At 41.0% G+C, this 18,841-nt stretch overlaps 1 long non-coding RNA gene across 1 annotated transcript; it reads left to right on the top strand.

The window, feature by feature from the left end:
• Nucleotides 1-12,152: 12,152 nt before the first annotated feature.
• LOC139435573 (uncharacterized) lies at nucleotides 12,153-13,237 on the top strand. The gene is made up of 3 exons (XR_011644805.1): nucleotides 12,153-12,276; nucleotides 12,556-12,748; nucleotides 13,129-13,237. It is a non-coding gene; the product is annotated as an uncharacterized lncRNA (long non-coding RNA).
• The last annotated feature ends 5,604 nt before the right edge of the window (nucleotides 13,238-18,841 follow it).

Here is an 18,841-nt window from a genome sequence, read left to right as displayed (position 1 = left end):
AAAAATATATATATATATATATTATTTAATTGTTTTAAATATATATGTAGCACTAAATTGCAAATAATCTATGACTACTGTCACTTTTCACATTGAACATGTGCTCTTTTATTAAATAAACTAAACGCTTTCATTTTAAGTTGTGAGTTTAGTGTTTTTGACCCTAAGAAACACTGATGCATTAATCAATAACAATAATCCACAGCTCCTCTCTCTGCTCCAGAGGATTTAAAACATATATATCCCAATGCCACAAAAATGCATCAGTGACGTGGTTGAAATCTTGTCTCCAGAAAACAAAAAACTGAAACAAGCGGTATCAGTGACTGTGTTTGATGTGGCTCTTTGCAGTAACAGAGAAAAAATGTGGCTCTTAACCTCTGACTGGTTGGCCACCCCTGGGATAGGGTAATAACTTCATATTTAACTCGGTCTGAAAGCAGAAGTCTAGGGCAAGTCTCTTCAGTGAGAACGTCACAAAATGATTTTAAAAAGACATTTTGCAGAAAGAAATTCAAATCTGAGAAAAAAGTCACATTTGAGATGCATTGTGGGACATGTAGTTTATGGGCAACGTGCTTCTGTAAATCGCCAAGTAACCGTATAACAATCCTATTATATTCTTTGCAAACTCTTGTGGGGCCACAGGAAATGAAGTCGCGGGCCGGATTTGGCCCCCGGGCCTTGAGTTTGACACCCCTGGTCTAAAGCAAGCTGCATCAGTCAATGCCTGAATGTATCTTTTGTCATGTCAGTCACCAAGATGACAGGCAAAACACTTTAAAAAAAATGACATACTTTTATATTTAAAAGGCTAACCTATCATTGTAGCTGCACAATACCCACTCAAAAAAACGTCATAAAGGCACGAACTTATTGTCCATACCATAACAAGTCTTGCATGCACTTTGTTTGAAAAAGTAAATAATAACAACTCAGGAGGGAGCCAGTCTCGATTGAGGCCCATCAGCTCTGATCTGCGGCCACTTCCCCCCCAGAAACTGTATTTAAATCTCATCCTGATCACTGACCTGCCAGTGTGCAACTCGATTTTGACAGGATAACAACTGGTGACTTCTAGAATTGTGTGAGTAATATTCTGTTTTTAGACTTCTCTGTTTCAGTGTGTGTACTCTGTATAAATGCTCTGTAGTTGATCTGACTGAAATTGGGATTTTAAATCTCAAAACCGCTACAGTATCTGTCAGGCAGAAACTTGGGTTTCAAAGTAATTTGACTGAAACTTTAAAACTGAACTAACTGACTGCTAGGGTTAACTTTGATTTAAACATTTGTAGAATACTGAAAGCTTTATTGAGTAGGTGTAACTCTATTAAGGGTTAAACTCATAACTTTATAACTTAGGGTTTAATGTAATTGTAAAACCATTGGGCCACTGAAAAGACAATAACAACTCAGGAGGGAGCCAGTCTAGATTTCCTTTTGAGGGCCACCAGCTGCAGAGAGTTAACTAATTAAAGGGACGTGGCCCCACAGCTGTGAGAACTCAGCAATCAGGTGTCCATTTTAGGTAGCACTTTCCTGGAGCATCAGACAGACGAAGACAAAGGAGTCCTGCTGGAGTCAAAGACTGACAAAGACAAAGGAGTCCTGCTGGAGTCACGAGGGTGGCAAAGACGAGGCAAATCCTACTTTGATTGAGCTAAGTATCGCTGGTGTTTTATTTTATTTGGTTGTTTAGCCCTTCAGGCTATAATCATGTGTATTTTCTCCATTCCTGTTTGTGTCTTCTCGCAATTATCACTGGCCCCGTGTATCTCGTAATCGATATAACTGGCCTGCTCTTGTCTATTCCACATGCTCCACTGACATCCAACATCTAGTTTCAGGCGGCCTGTGGAACTGCCAGTCAGCTGTTCCTAAGGCTGACTTCATCTCTGGCTACGCTTCCCTGCAGTCTCTGGATTTCCTTGCTCTCACTGAGACGTGGATTACTCCATCCAACACATCCACCCCAGCAGCTCTCTCCACAGCATATTCCTTCTCCCATACACCCAGACCCACTGGCAGAGGAGGTGGCACTGGTCTCCTGCTCTCTCCCAAATGGAGCTTTTCCCTCTTCAAGCTACCTAACTTCACTCCTTCCACCTTTGAATTCCATGCCGTCACAGTAACCCATCCTATACAATTAACCATTGTTGTTCTCTACCGTCCACCAGGCGCCTTGGGGGACTTCTTGGAGGACTTCTTGGAGGAATTAGATAATCTCCTCTCACACATCCCTGAAACTGGCCTTCCCGCTGTACTTCTCGGAGACTTCAACCTCCAGACAGGGAAGATAGACGAACTAACATCTCTGTTAACCGCCTTTGCTTTCTCACTGTCTCCATCCCCACCAACTCATAAAGCTGGCAATGTCCTTGATCTCATATTCTTAAGGAACTGCACTACTTCTAACCTCTCTGTAAACCCGCTCCACACCTCCGATCACTTCTTCATTTCATTCTCTCTACCCCTTTCCAAACATAACGAACTAATCTCTTCTCATCCTGCACCTGTCCGCCGTAACCTTCGTTCCCTCTCCCCCTCTACCTTTGCCTCATCGGTGCTCTCAGCCCTCCCTTCCTCTGACTCGTTCCAACTCATACCTCCAAACTCTGCTGCAGAAACTCTCCTCTCTACTCTCTCATCCTCTCTGGACTCTCTCTGTCCTCTCACATCTCGGCAGGGGCGGATCTAGACAAATATTCATGGGGTGGCAAGAGGGTGGCAGGAGATTTTGAGGGGTGGCATCCCCTGACAGAAGTATATGCTGATTTAAATCGCAATCATATCAATCAATTAGGGGTGTAACGGTACACGTACCCGTACTTAAATTATTCGGTACGGGCCCTTCGGTTCGGTACACGTGTGTACCGAACGAATATAGCGTTAAACGTAAAAAATTGAGAACATGAACAACTTTCTGGAAGTAATCTATCATTTAATTTCATTGGACGAGAGGCATACTATGAGAGCTGGTCACAGGAATGCGTTCAAATGTAGTCAGTAATTTGAGGAACTGTCGAAATGGCGAACGCAGATAAAGTTGAGCTGAAAATCCCCCAGCATCATTGAAGTCTCCGGTTTGGGAACATTTTGGTTTCGCAGTTACGTACAAGGATGACGGACAAAGACAGGTGGACCGAACCAAAGCTGTTTGCTGGCATTGTTCAACTAACATTGGTTACGCGGCTGGCAATACATCACACTAATTTGAAAAGGCATCACCCGAATGTGAATATCACCGGTACCAAAAGAAAAAAGACTGAAGTGCAAACCCAACTCCCACTAGCATGTAAGCCTCCACCACTCGCAGAAGGTTCAGACCGAGCCAAAGCTATTACAAACGCCAAATATCCTTATGTTGCCATGTTAGCAAAGCGCTACCTGGCTGTATCTGCTACTACCTCTGTCCCTAGAGAGGGTGTTCTCCACAGCAGGAGACATTGCTAGTGCCAGCAGATCTGCCATTTCAGCAAGCAATGTGGACAAGTTCATCTTTCTTTAAACAACATGAAAATACAATGACAAGCAAGTCCTAATGTCAAGCTGGCTGCTTAGGTAGTACAGTTCAAATACAGATTATTTCAGTTCATCGAAATGCTGCACCTTAATATTTATTTTACTATATTTTGTATTTATTTGAATATATTAGTCACAGTTTAATAATAATTAAAAAAAAATATTTAATGTTTTGTGATAATTGTTTCTGCTGTACCGAAAACGTACCGAACCGAACTGTGACCTAAAAACGAGGTACGTAAATGTTTGTGAACCGTTACACCCCTACAATCAATCTTAACTTGGAAAGCCACAATATTAATATTTTAAATCAATCACATAGGTGATATTATTGTGGCACATCAGTAAAGCCTTACATATAAGGTGGCAGACGTAATTTAATGAATTTTAACTGAACAATAACTGAATGAGTTTGTCTCACTCTTCGACCAGCAGGGGTACCAAATATATGCAGACTGCTGCAATGAGTACATTAATTAACTGTCTCATCGATGTTTGTCTGAATGAATATGATACTATTAACAATCATATTATTCCTATCAGCTGTCAATCACTGTTAATAAATAAATAATAATAATAGATTTAATTTGTTAGCGTTTTTACAGGTGCTCAAAGACGCTTTACAGATATAGTGAAGAACTGTTATGATTCACATATTCATTTATTATTGAATAAACTATATTTTTTGGAGGAGTTAATGATGAATATTCATCAAGATGCTTGCTCACCCTCCTTCAAATTTGAAAAACAAGTAATTATATAATTATTGATATACAGTTACAACCTTGACTTTACATCAGAAAGAACAAACATTAAAGAAATGACTAACTGCATCAGTTAGGGTTAAAAAAACATGTATTCAGCTAAAACATAAACATTGCTGCAGTTATTATCCAGTGGAAGGTCCTTACCTACTGGCCTAGTTAAATCAAAGTGGTTACTTTCTGTTGGCTGGGCAGTGTAGTTTTACACGCTGTCTGATTTTACTTTCTCAGGACTTAAAACTGTTTTTTGGGGGCAGACCCCCACAAAGAAAAAATATATATACACGCATTCAAGGTCATCATCTTAACAGTTTGTTATGCTCATCGAGTCATCCGTGAGCAGAGCATCAAGTTGGCATGTCTATTACAGCTGAATGCAGCGATTACCATTTTGTTCAGCAAAACGCCTCACAAACTTATTAAGATCAACAGCTGTAGTGCGTTTTGATTCAATGCTGAGTACAGCCAAACTGACAGTCTCTTCTCAGTCAGTGTAGACCGCAACTACCTCATTCCTTCAGTGCTTGGGTCCGAACGAAAGGCTTCTCGTTTTGCGCCGTTCCCCCGTTCAAGTGAATTCGCCACCAATCATATTTCCACTCTCGTGCCAGGACCGGGGGGTTACATGACGTGCATCTTGTGGTGCATTCACTTGCACTCGGACATTAGAGACTTTCTCTCATAAATGTCCGATGAGCCACAACTTTTCTTTCAAAACAAAGATGCCAACTGGGGTGGCAGCTGGGGTGGCAAGGCTATTGTTTAGGGTGGCAGTTGCCACCCCATGCCACCCCGGTAGATCCGCCCCTGCATCTCGGCAGGCTCGCCAGTCCCCTCCTGCTCCCTGGCTAAATGACGCACTGCTTGCTAATAGAACCGTTCTTCGGGCAGCAGAGCGGAAACGGTGGAAATCCAAACACCATGACGACCTCCTAACCTATCAGGCTCTCCTCTCCTCTTTCTCTGCTTCGATCTCTCAGGCAAAAAGCACTTTCTTTCAAGATAAGATCCAATCTTCCTATTCCAATCCTAAAAAACTATTTTCCATCTTCTCCACCCTCCTGGACCCCCCCAAAGCCCCTTCCCCCTCCTCCCTTCTGTCAAGCGACTTTGTTAACCACTTTGAAAAAAAGGTTTATGATATTCGCTCTTCTTTTTCTGACTCACCTTTACTCACCGCTGGGTCACCAGACCCTCCTTTCACCCACACACTGACCTCCTTTTCCCCTCTCTCTCCAAGTGAGGTTCTTACCCTCATTACCTCTGCCCGCCCTACCACCTGTCCTCTGGACCCTATCCCTTCAAACCTCCTTCAGACTATCGCTCCTGATATTCTACCGTTTCTCACCCATTTCATCAACACTTCTCTAACTTCTGGTCACTTTCCAAACAGTCTCAAGGAGGCAAGAGTAAACCCTCTCCTAAAGAAACCCTCTCTCAACCCGTCTGATGTTATAAACTACAGGTCTGTCTCTCTCCTCCCGTTCCTGTCTAAAACACTTGAACGCGCTGTCTTTAAACAACTCTCCTGTTATCTCCATCAGAACAACCTTCTGGATCCGCACCAGTCTGGTTTCAAGGCAGGTCACTCCACAGAAACTGCCCTCCTTGCTGTCACTGAGGAACTGCACACGGCTAAAGCAGCCTCCCTCTCCTCTGTCATCATCCTGTTGGACCTGTCTGCTGCATTCGACACGGTGAACCATCAGATCCTCCTTCACACTCTTCAAGAACTTGGAGTTTTAGGGTCTGCACTTTCCCTCCTCACCTCATACCTCAAAGACCGCACCTACAGGGTTACTTGGAGAGAGTCGGAGTCCGACCCTTGTCAATTAACTACAGGGGTCCCTCAGGGCTCTGTTCTTGGTCCCCTCCTCTTCTCCTTGTACACAAACTCGCTCGGATCTGTCATTAGCCCGCATGGTTTTTCATACCACTGCTACGCTGACGACACCCAATTAATTCTGTCCTTTCCCCGCTCAGAGACCCAGGTCGTCGCACGCATCTCTGCTTGTCTAGCTGACATCTCTCAGTGGATGTCTGCTCATCAGCTCAAGCTCAACCTTGACAAGACTGAACTGCTTTTCCTTCCGGGAAAATATTGTCCCACTCTTGACCTAACAATCAACATCGGCACCTCTGTTGTTTCCCCGACCCAGACTGCAAGGAATCTGGGCGTGATCCTAGATAACAACCTGTCCTTCACTGCAAACATCGCTGCTACAACCCGCTGCTGCAGATACGCGCTTTACAACATCAGGAGGATACGTCCTCAGCTGACCCAGAAAGCAGCGCAGGTTCTGGTCCAGGCTCTCATCATCTCACGCCTAGACTACTGCAACTCCCTCCTGGCTGGTCTACCTGCATGTGCCATCCGACCCCTGCAGCTCAGAATGCAGCGGCTCGTCTGGTCTTCAACCTTCCTAAATTCTCCCACACCACGCCGCTCCGCCGCTCCCTCCACTGGCTTCCGGTAACTGCTAGAATCCACTTCAAGACAATGGTACTTGCGTACCATGCTGCGAATGGATCTGGCCCTTCCTACATCCAGGACATGGTTAAACCGTACACCCCAGCACGTGCACTCCACTCTGCATCAACAAAACGGCTCGCTGCACACTTGCTGTGAAGGGGACCCAAGTTCCCATCAGCAAAAACACGTGGGTTTGCTATCTTGGCTCCAAAATGGTGGAATGAGCTCCCCATTGACATCAGGACAGCAGATAGCTTACACACCTTCCGGCGCAGACTGAAAACTCATCTCTTTCGACTCCACTTCGAGCAATAGAACTATTAACAAAGCACTTATATACTAATAAAGGACTGGCTTACCTAAAGCCAGTTGAGTAGCACTTGAAATGTTTTTGCTCTATGAAACCTGATGTACTTATATGATTCTGTTTTCTTGAAGTTTGTATTTTGTTGGTCGAACGCACTTATTGTAAGTCGCTTTGGATAAAAGCGTCAGCTAAATGCAATATAATGTAATGTAACATATGTTTTTAAAACAATGATCTGCAACTAAAGGTTTTGCTGTGATGTGATTTGAATGAATTTGTACCTTTATGCACATAACGAGCTCACAGGTATGGAGGACAGAACAAACAAATACAAGAATAAATAAATGTGGAAGTAAATACAGGAATAAATAAATACATGTCGAAATAAAAATGGACATAAATAAAAATATATAAGTTATATATTTAATGTATTTCTACATTTATTTTCACTTACATGTATTTATTTCCGTATGCCAATGAGGTAGGCGGTCCTAACCTCAGTCTAGCAGGGGTGTCAAACTCAATTTCATTGCGGGCCACATCAGCATTATGGCTGCTCTCAAAGGGCCGGTTGTAACTGTAAGACTATATACAAATACATATAAATATATATATATAAAATAATGTATTATATATTACATTATTGCCTCTGCATTGGATTATTATCAGATAGGGTAATAACTTCATAATTAACTACGCCTGAAAGCAGAAGTCTAGGGCAAATAATTGCAAGTCTCTTCAGTGAGAATGTTACAAAATGATTTTAAAAGAAAAGCCAAATTCTGGAAAAAAGAAGTGCCATTTTTTTTAAAAGAAGTGAATTTTGAAAGAAAAGTCAAATTCTGAGAAAAAGGCATATTCTAAGAAAAAAGGCAAATTCTAAGAAAAAAGTCAAATTTGAGATGCATTGTGGGACATGTAGTTTATTGGCAACATGCTTCTGTAAATCATAATTTAACTGTATAATGAACATATAACATTCTTTGCAAGCTCTTGTGGGGCCACATACAAATGAAGTCATGGGCCGGATTTGGCCCCCAGGCCTTGAGTTTGACACCCCTGGTCCAAGCATGTTCAAAGAAAAAAAAAAAACTTCCCACATCTCCTAACACTTCCCCTGATGGTTGTTGTAACGTCTGTTTAAACTTTAAGGTAAGGTTTTTGAATCAAGGATGTTTTACATTACTTTATTTGTTTTGTTTTAGTACAAACATTTTTTTATAAATATCTTTATAAGTGAGTTTTTATCATTGTATTATCTATTAAATATATTATTATTTTATTTATTCCATTTTCGTTTTTTTAAATTGTATTATTTAAATTATTATAATTATAATTAAAACATGTTCACGTCCCCCGAAGCTGTCTCCCTACTGTTATTATTTTTTGAATTATTATTTTATTGTTTTTGTGGGTTTGAATCTCCAGCCTGGTAGGACATGTTGGGCTGTACATCGATTTTTTTTTTTTTAAATGTATACATTTACAAGACAGCCTATAACAGAGTATAACAACAACATGTATCTTTGCATCTGTGTCTTCTCTATACATCCATGCTTTGCATGGTTGAGTTTGTAATAGTCACTTTGAGTAAAGGAGTACACTCTGGTACAAACTGTAATGGTCATAAGTCAGGGGCGCTGAATGAACAAAGTGTTGGGTTATTCAGAGCAGCTCAAATGTGTTTGCATGATGTTGCAGTTGCTCTTAATCATAACATTTGTAGATGTTTTCCCCGTAACTCCAGTTACTTATTACTGGGTTTATTTTTTAGCACAGTGAAAATACAATGTCCTAAACGGCATGAAAATATAATGTTCTGCCATTGAGTATATGGGAATATATATATTTCTTTTAAAGGAGCTCAGCACTGTATTTAAAGATAAGTTTACTTTTTAAAGATAAAGTTAGAAGTACCTAAAGAGATACATTTTTGAGGGATGATAATCACTTCACAGTCACACTGTGATTTTGTTACAAAGACTGCTGCACCCATAGTGCCACCTTGTGGTTACAAAAGGGTATTAAAAGATAGAGCGGCAAGTTGGCAATGGAGAGCCTATCTGGATCAACCTGATCTCACCAGAATGCGTGACTCCACCACGACTCCTTAACACCGCATTGCGTGGTGGACTCACGAACTTTGTTACATTTACCTATCTGCACCACGCAAACAAGCCCAATGTAAAGTGAATGAGGCTCCTTTGTCGTGGTGCACACACGCATTTCTACAACGTCCTTCAGGGAGCTTTTATTCTATAAAACGTTTTTAAAATCTACTGTATAGCTTGTAGTAACTCACGGGAGGCTTCTTTTATTTTATTTGTATTCATAATAATTTTAATTTTTCGTCAGAATGTATTATGGTGCATTAGTTACGATTTTTTGTTCTAAAAAAACAGTGCATTGTGTGTAATACAACTGTGATTTTTATTAAATGAGTTAGTTTTTAAGGAAGGCCAGAGCTTCAGCTGTGTCCAATAGATTGTTCCCTTTAGTTAACGTTTTTTAAAAGAACATTATATTCCTATTTGATCATGTCCCCTTTATTGTATTACGGAGAGCAATGTGAGCATCCATTCCCATTGGATAACGGAGAATTTTACCCCGGAAGTAAGTATTATCCTTACTGTCGATTGATTTTACAGTCCTATCTGCATTACTGATCAACTCAAAAACACCAGATTATCCTTGTTGATTACACAACATTGATTGGTTTAAGTTGTGTACAATACTTTTGTAATTTCCCCCTTCGATTCGGAGAAACAAAGATTTGTTCAGTTTAGGATGGCCGAAGACACTACACTACCCAGAATCCTCAGCTATTGTTCCGCGTTGCCTCAAGCTCTGTGATTGGTTGACCTCCAACTGCATTCCATATGAAAAAAACGTTTCGTAAAAGATAAATCATACTTTATTCAGCAGTGCTTTCTTTACTCCTTGAAAGTCATCACATGAATGCATTGTAAATAGTACACATCTGTCGTAGTTTCTTTATCTACAGAGATCTGGCCTCAAAATAGACCGGAAACTATTATTTTACCGTTCTGTTTTAATTTCACAATAAAGTTAGTAGTAATAATTTGTTTTGATATTATTGTTTTTTATTAACTACTCATGTTAAGACTATCTTTTCTGTGTTGCTGTGGGGTTTTTCCATCGCTTTTGTGTTACAAATATCAAAACAATAACAGAATATATCGGTCGTAAACTAAACCAGAAACAGCAGTATATTTTATTTTGTTAACACTGTAAACTTGACAGCTTTTTAACCCAAACCACCTACTGGTTAAAGCACGTTATTACACGTTTAGAGTAATATTGAAATCTTGAAAAGGGATGTCCAAAATAGCAATTATATACAGTTTTTAATTAACTAATTAATTTGTAGAGAATAACGAGTAATGTATATACTTTATAGGGATCTGCAGACAAATATATCAAGCACCAACAATCATTACATTACATTACATTGCATTTAGCTGACGCTTTTATCCAAAGCGACTTACAATAAGTGCGTTCAACCAACAAAATACAAGCTTGAAGAAAACAGAATCATATAAGTACATCAGGTTTCATAGAGCCAAACATTTCAAGTGCTACTCAACTGGCTTTAGATAAGCCAGTCCTCCAATCAAATATCTCTCCTGATTGTTGGCACTTGACAATCACCTTCCCTGTATTTTACTCAGGTGTAACTAAAGTCTGCTTTAAGGGTTGTTTATATTTCACATCATTAATCAGAATCTGTAAAGTAACTAAAATAAATGTAGTGGAGTAAAAATACCAGGTTAACCTTAAAGAAAGCCCTCATACTGACGCTGTGTACAAGAAGGGGATGAACAGACTCTATTTTCTGAGGAAGCTGAGATCCTTCCACGTGTGCAGCAAGATGCTGGAGATCTTCTAGTCTGTTGTGGCCAGTGCACTCTTCTTTGCTGTGGTCTGCTGGGGGGGGGGGGGCAGCATCAGAGCCGGTGACACCAGCAGGATCAATAAACTGATCAGGAAAGCCGGGTCTGTCATCGGCATCAAGCTGGACCCCTTTGAAGCTGTGGTGGAGAGGAGGACACTGAACAGGCTGTTGTCCATGATGGATAACCCACCCATCCTCTCCACCTGCAGCTGGACAGTCAACGGAGCTCCTTTTCCAACAGACTGCTGCAGCTCCGCTGTCACAAGGACCGATACAGGAACACATTCCTGCCCACTGCAATAACTCTGTACAATAAATCACCTCTGGCTGGAAGAGAACTCTCTGCTCCATAGTTTCTCTAATACAACATCGCTGTACATTGTACACATATATAATCTGTTCAATATTTGATATTCCATATTCCATTGTCATATATTTTTGAATATGTATATTTGCATATATAATATCTACATGTATATTTTTTATTTCAACACGTAGCCTATATTTTCTATTTTCTTTTTTTTCTATTCTTGTTTGTTTGTAGTTTTGTTTTATTGTAAAATGCCTTGTCTTTTATGCTGCTGCAACAAAAACAATTTCCCAAATTGGGATCAATAAAGTACCATCTTATCTTATCTTATTTTATCTTACATCCGGACTAAAACCACCAGACTCAGGGACAGTTTCATCCCACAGGCCATAAAACTATTAAACACCTGAACTTTGAAATAACATCCATAGCATTAATCTGGCTGCTACTTAGAAATGATTTGTTTAATATATCATATTCCAATCCCTTGTATAGACTCTTATTGCAATATTTCACTTTTTACTATTTTACTAATTTTCTTTTTGTATTGACTTGCACTATTTTTTCTGTGTATCTGTTTTATTGTGTTACACCGTTGGAGGAGCCTGTGACCTAAGGGGGGGGAGACGTTCGATTCCTGTTTTGAATAGTGTGCCGTCGATGGGTTTCATTCCATTTCAAAATGCTGTTTGTCGCTCAGCGTACAATTCGCGCACTGCCACTCCAACATCCAATCACAGAGGTTGAGGACAAATCACGGGGTTTGTCAAGCAAAGCACATGGTGGCATAGACATATAAAGAGTAGACGCCGCATTGGCTGCTGGGGCGCAAGAAATACGGCCGCCATCTTGGACCGGTCATCCTACAGACATTCTACCCATAGACAGCAGAGGTTTCAAGATGCCAGAGCACTGTGCAGCATATTGCTGTGCAAATCGGCGGACGATTGCGAACAGGGGTCGGGGGATTACTTTTCACAAGTAAGATTCAACATTATAATTGGTTGTATTTTGTAAATAGAATATTATTGTACTGTATTGATGTCCGCCAGCGAAATCGTAGCCAGCAAACATTATGTTCATGGCCAACTGAGACTTTATAAATCGCTGCTGTAACAAGTGAATGTCCCCGTTGTGGGATGAATACAGTAAAATCTAATCTAATCTATCTAGGAAGAAGAAGAAGGAAGAAAATAAGATTGACCTCCTTCTTAAAATGTTTTTGTGTTGACTCTCAAATCTCCCGTTTTTATTTTGAAGGTTTCCCAAAGACAAAGATATGAGAAAGAAGTGGGAAGTTGCTTTGAGGAGGGAAGGGTTCACTGCAAGCGAGTCATCCGTGATTTGCAGTGAGCATTGTAAGCAGGACGAGTTTGACAGGACAGGACAGATTGTCCGACTCAGAGATGGTGTTATTCCCTCCATCTTCAGCTTCCCGGTTCACCTCCAAAGAGTAGGTGTATCATCATACGGTTATTAGCATTCATAAATGTAAATATTGTAAATATTCTATTATCAATAACAGGGCAGGGTGACGTGTGTGTGTGTGTGTGTGTGTGTGTGTGTGTGTGTGTGTGTGTGTGTGTGTGTGTGTGTGTGTGTGTGTGTGTGTGTGTGTGTGTGTGTGTGTGTGTGTGTGTGTGTGTGTGTGTGTGTGTGTGTGTGTGTGTGTGTGTGTGTGTGTGTGTGTGTGTGTGTGTGTGTGTGTGTGTGTGTGTGTGTGTGTGTGTGTGTGTGTGTGTGTGTGTGTGTGTGTGTGTGTGTGTGTGTGTGTGTGTGTGTGTGTGTGTGTGTGTGTGTGTGTGTGTGTGTGTGTGTGTGTGTTCATTTTAGCCAGAAAAGGGCAGGACTACGTCTACTTCCAGAAAAGCTGAAGAGAGCCTGTCTGTGGCCCCTCAGGACGACCCAGAAGCTTCAACCTCACACTCACAACCTCAGCCTAATGATGTGAGTATTTCTATTTTCAACATCATATCATAATGGTCCTAGACAAAGTCAAATCTCTCTTGTTTGCTGCCACTCATATTAAACACACTCACAAATAAACACATACACACACAATTGAAGACATGTTGAACATGCATTCCTGGCACACACACACACACACACACACACACACACACACACACACACACACACACACACACACACACACACACACACACACACACACACACACACACACACACACACACACACACGCATGATGCTGGCAGTAGCTTTGACAGGTGATGACTATAAGAAAGAATGTGGGCCATACTCTAGTTGTGTCAAAGTGTTGTGTGTGAAGTGAAACATCACTCAAACCATGTTCATCCCTCTTTCTACTGGGATCATAGCTATGTCTCGCCTGCTTCTCCTACTGCTCTTAAGGCCAGACTCAATGAAGCTTTAGCAAGAGTGGAGAGTCTCGAGCGAGAGAGGAAGAATGCCATGGCTAGAGAAAAGAGGGCAGAGACCACAGTGAGGAGTCTTTTGGGGGATTTGAGGGAAAAGAACCTCATTAATGAAGAACTCAAAGAGGCTTGATTTCTACTCAGGGAAGATGAAAGTAGCACTTTGAGATTCATGTACATCTTACTCTTACACTCTTTATTAAACTCCTTTGTTATTATATGAAGGGGACTTATTAATTTTTTCTCATACAATTTCAGATCTTCAAATAGACTTGAAGGCAAAGCAGGGCCATGAGTACTCCAAGGACCACAGAGAATGTGCCCTCACACTCCATCTACATGGTCCAAAGGCATACAAATACCTCAGAGAGACTACAACAAAAAGGTAGTCTTAATGTTGTTCAATTTCATTTTTGGAAATTACGGTTGCAAGTACGTTAAATAGCTACTTCTCAATTTTTTTTTACAGGTGGCTGTGTTCGGTGGATGGCAAGCCTGGCCTGAACAAGATGATGCTGGATATGCTGGAGAGAAGATGCCAGGACGACCAGGCTAAATATGGATGTGTTTCACTCATGTTGGATGACATGGCCATCAGAAAACATGTGCAATATAATCCACATAACCAGTCAATGTCTGCTTTTGTAGACATGGGTGATGGAAACAATGAGACCGATGCTGCTACTGAGGCTCTTGTGTTCATGGTGGTTGGCCTACACGGACATTGGAAGGCTCCCATTGCATATTACCTGACGAAGTCTTTGTCACCTGAAACACAAAGGGTCCTAATCTAAATCTAAAATCTAATCTAATCTATCTAGGAAGAAGAAGGAAGAAAATAAGCTTGACCTCCTTCTTAAAATGTTTTTGTGTTGACTCTCAAATCTCCCGTTTTTATTTTGATGGTTTCCCAAAGACAAAGATATGAGAAAGAGGTTCTCAGTCATGCTTTGGAGGAGCCGCATGCACGGGGCATTCGGGTGTCATGAGCAACTTTGTGTAAATATGGTTTGGGTGGGGTGGTGTCATGTTCTTGTGTTTTAACTTGAACATTTACATTTTTTATATAGATGTAGAAGTACATTTTCATTTTTTATGACATAGATATTCATTTTTACTGATATATAACTTCTGTCTATGTATAATGTATTATTGTTTCTTCATTTTTCAACTTATTAAAATAGCTGAGTATAGGCCTACACAATATGCTTCTCTATCATATATATAGACCATTAGTGTTTTTTTATGTGTGTGTGTGTATATATTATATATCGTGTGTCTTTTGCAAAATACCTATCATACATAACATAGGCTATCAAATACCAGAATATTCTATTGCTGTTAAGCCTACTATGAATATTAAAATACGCCGAATCATGTGTCCGGTATCATGCCTACATATATGACGTTTGCAGAAACCCCCCCCCCCCGTGAAAATCAGTTTTGTATTCAGCGAGTTATGATTGATAAAATGCGCTGACACTTCATTGCGCCTGCCAGACAGATTACACTGAGTGGAGCGGGTGACCGGTCCAAGATGGCGGCCCCACGGCTCGTCAGCGCCAATAGGCAGCAGCGGTCGATGCGGCGTCTACTCTTTATATGTCTATGCATGGTGGAGTTCCAAACGATAGCTGAGGATTCTGGGTAGTGTAGTGTCTTTGGCCATCCTAAACTGAACACATATTTGTTTCTCCGAATCGAAGGGGAAAAATACAAAAGCATTGTACACAATTTAAACCAATCAATGTTGTGTAATCAACAAGGATAATCTGGTGTTTTTGAGTTGATGAGTAGTGCAGATGGCACTGTAAAATTAATCGACAGTAAGGGGAATACTTACTTCCGGGTGTAAAATCCTCCGTTATCCAATGGGAATGGACGCTCACATTGCTCTCCGTAATACAATAAAGGGGACATGATCAAATAGGAATATAATGTTCTTTTAAAAAACGTTAACTTAAGGAAACAATCTATTGGACACAGCTGAAGCTCTGGCCTTCCTTAAAAACTAACTAATTTAATAAAAATCACAGTTGTATTACACACAATGCACTGTTTTTTGAGAACAAAAAATTATCGTAAATAATGCACCATAATACATTCTGACGAAAAATAAAAATTATTATGAATACAAATAAAATAAAAGAAGCCTCCCGCGAGTTACTACAAGCTATAAAGTATATTTTAAAAACGTTTTATAGAATAAAAGCTCCCTGCAGGACGTTGTAGAAATGCGTGTGTGCACCACGACAAAAGAGCCTCATTCACTTTCAGTGTTGGGCAAGTTACTTCCAAAATGTAATATATTACATATTACTTATTACTCTCTTTAGAAAGTAATAAGTTACATTACAAAATTACTGTCTCTGAAATGTAATGAGTTACACTACTTTAGTTACTTTTCTAGTTACTTTCACCAAAATAACCGCAAAAGAATGGCTAGGTATTTTAAATGCTAAAATGTAGTTTAGTGCAGCTCATTATACATCCAATGAAGGGCGATGTGGTATAGCATAACAACTGTGTAGGCCCTTAAGGCTACTAACAACTTGTATTACACGGGTTAGTTGAATACTCGATTCTGATTGTAAATTCTTAACATGTGACACGTTGTTAATACAGTAGTACAGACCGCTGTCAAGGACTATAATGAAGGTTGCTAAGGAGGATCCAGAAAGAGAAAGGAAAAGAGGTTAAAATACGGAGCGCTGGACGTCAGATAAATCACCAGAAGAAGGCAGAGAGGAAGTTAATAATAGCAGGACATGGAATGGGCTCTGTAGTGTGTTTAGTATATGGCCCTGTACAGGCCCGGTTCCAGAACAACATGACTCAGGGTGCCTCTGAGGTTACAGGGGGCACAGCAGTAGCAGGTTTACATGAGCAGTAGTGGCCGGCAACAGCAATGAAAAATAGCATTGATGGACCCAATGAACAGATTATGGCCTTTGCTGTTTTGAAACCAAGCAAGTGAGAACATTTCAAGTGAGTTAAAAGTGCAATCCTGAAATATTTCATATAGTCCAAAGTGGACTGTGGCAAAGAAAAGCACAGCAGCTTCAGTACTCTACTGATAAAACAAATGAGAACATATTGTAAATCAAGGCAAATATTATTTGAACCAGCTCATGGTTTGAAATGGCAAACATTGAAAAGCAAAAGTATTATTAAAACCATGTAGCCTACTAAACATCACTTTGGTCCCATCATATACTCTGGGAAGAGAATATTTACTGTGCTTGAGAACTGGAATCACATCATCATGTGAGGTTGACTTTGTGACCTGGAGAACATTTCAGCTGCAACATTAGCTCGTTGATAAGCTTGGGATATGAGATCTTTTTGTAGCCATTCGTGGTGAAGGCATCTGTGCTATTGTATGCATTATGTTTGACCCAACATTTCTACAGGCATGGCAGAATATGGCACTATTTTCACATATTCTAGCCCTTGTCTATTTGTATACCACGAGCTGCAAAATGACCGCCTAACCCCACTGTACAGGCGGGTACTTGTTTAGATCTACAGGCTACAGGCAGGCTCTGTTTTGCCGTGGTATCCTGGCTGGCACCTGCGGGCCGCAGAGGGGCGGCGGTGTTTCGGGCGATGAAGACTGCTGCTCCGAGGGCGAGGGCGGCGAGTCAGGCGGGAGTAGGGAGTGGAGTGGGGAGTGTCCACAAAGGAGGGTAACGTGATGTCCCCATCCGACCTGTTGCTACGGTCTGCAGTAGATGCAGTGTTGCTGGCGTTTAGTGATGGTTGCTTTAACCATTTTCGTATAAATGATTATCCACAGATGTGTGTCACTGCTGTGGAAGCACTTTGGAAATGATGCACGCGCAGCTGTCACGCGCACCTGACACAATTTGTTGTTAGTATTTTTCGCTCCGTTCTCTTTTTTGAATAGAGGGTGCATGACATTCAACTGCCCCGAAGATCCCGGCGCGAAGCCTGAAGGGTAAACACCAGGTTTACTAATCTACCCGCACAATTTGTCTGGTGTCGGAATGTCTCGCTATGTTAGTACATTGTTAAAAAACAAAACGCCATTTCATTTCGGGTTAAAATGTGTTACAGGGGGCACAGCAGTAGCAGGTTTACATGAGCAGTAGTGGCCGGCAACAGCAATGAAAAATAGCATTGATGGACCCAATGAACAGATTATGGCCTTTGCTGTTTTGAAACCAAGCAAGTGAGAACATTTCAAGTGAGTTAAAAGTGCAATCCTGAAATATTTCATATAGTCCAAAGTGGACTGTGGCAAAGAAAAGCACAGCAGCTTCAGTACTCTACTGATAAAACAAATGAGAACATATTGTAAATCAAGGCAAATATTATTTGAACCAGCTCATGGTTTGAAATGGCAAACATTGAAAAGCAAAAGTATTATTAAAACCATGTAGCCTACTAAACATCACTTTGGTCCCATCATATACTCTGGGAAGAGAATATTTACTGTGCTTGAAAACTGGTATCACATCATCATCATGTGAGGTTGACTTTGTGACCTGGAGAACATTTCAGCTGCAACATTAGCTCGTTGATAAGCTTGGGATATGAGATCTTTTTGTAGCCATTCGTGGTGAAGGCATCTGTGCTATTGTATGCATTATGTTTGACCCAACATTTCTACAGGCATGGCAGAATATGGCACTATTTTCACATATTCTAGCCCTTGTCTATTTGTATACCACGAGCTGCAAAATGACCGCCTAACCCCACTGTACAGGCGGGTACTTGTTTAGATCTACAGGCTACAGGCAGGCTCTGTTTTGCCGTGGTATCCTGGCTGGCACCTGCGGGCCGCAGAGGGGCGGCGGTGTTTCGGGCGATGAAGACTGCTGCTCCGAGGGCGAGGGCGGCGAGTCAGGCGGGAGTAGGGAGTGGAGTGGGGAGTGTCCACAAAGGAGGGTAACGTGATGTCCCCATCCGACCTGTTGCTACGGTCTGCAGTAGATGCAGTGTTGCTGGCGTTTAGTGATGGTTGCTTTAACCATTTTCGTATAAATGATTATCCACAGATGTGTGTCACTGCTGTGGAAGCACTTTGGAAATGATGCACGCGCAGCTGTCACGCGCACCTGACACAATTTGTTGTTAGTATTTTTCGCTCCGTTCTCTTTTTTGAATAGAGGGTGCATGACATT

The sequence above is a fragment of the Pseudochaenichthys georgianus genome, chromosome 17, assembly GCF_902827115.2.
Source record: "Pseudochaenichthys georgianus chromosome 17, fPseGeo1.2, whole genome shotgun sequence".
NCBI lineage: Eukaryota > Metazoa > Chordata > Actinopteri > Perciformes > Channichthyidae > Pseudochaenichthys > Pseudochaenichthys georgianus.
The sequence above is the reverse complement of the archived record's forward strand: the minus strand, read 5'-3'. Positions and strand labels throughout refer to the sequence as shown.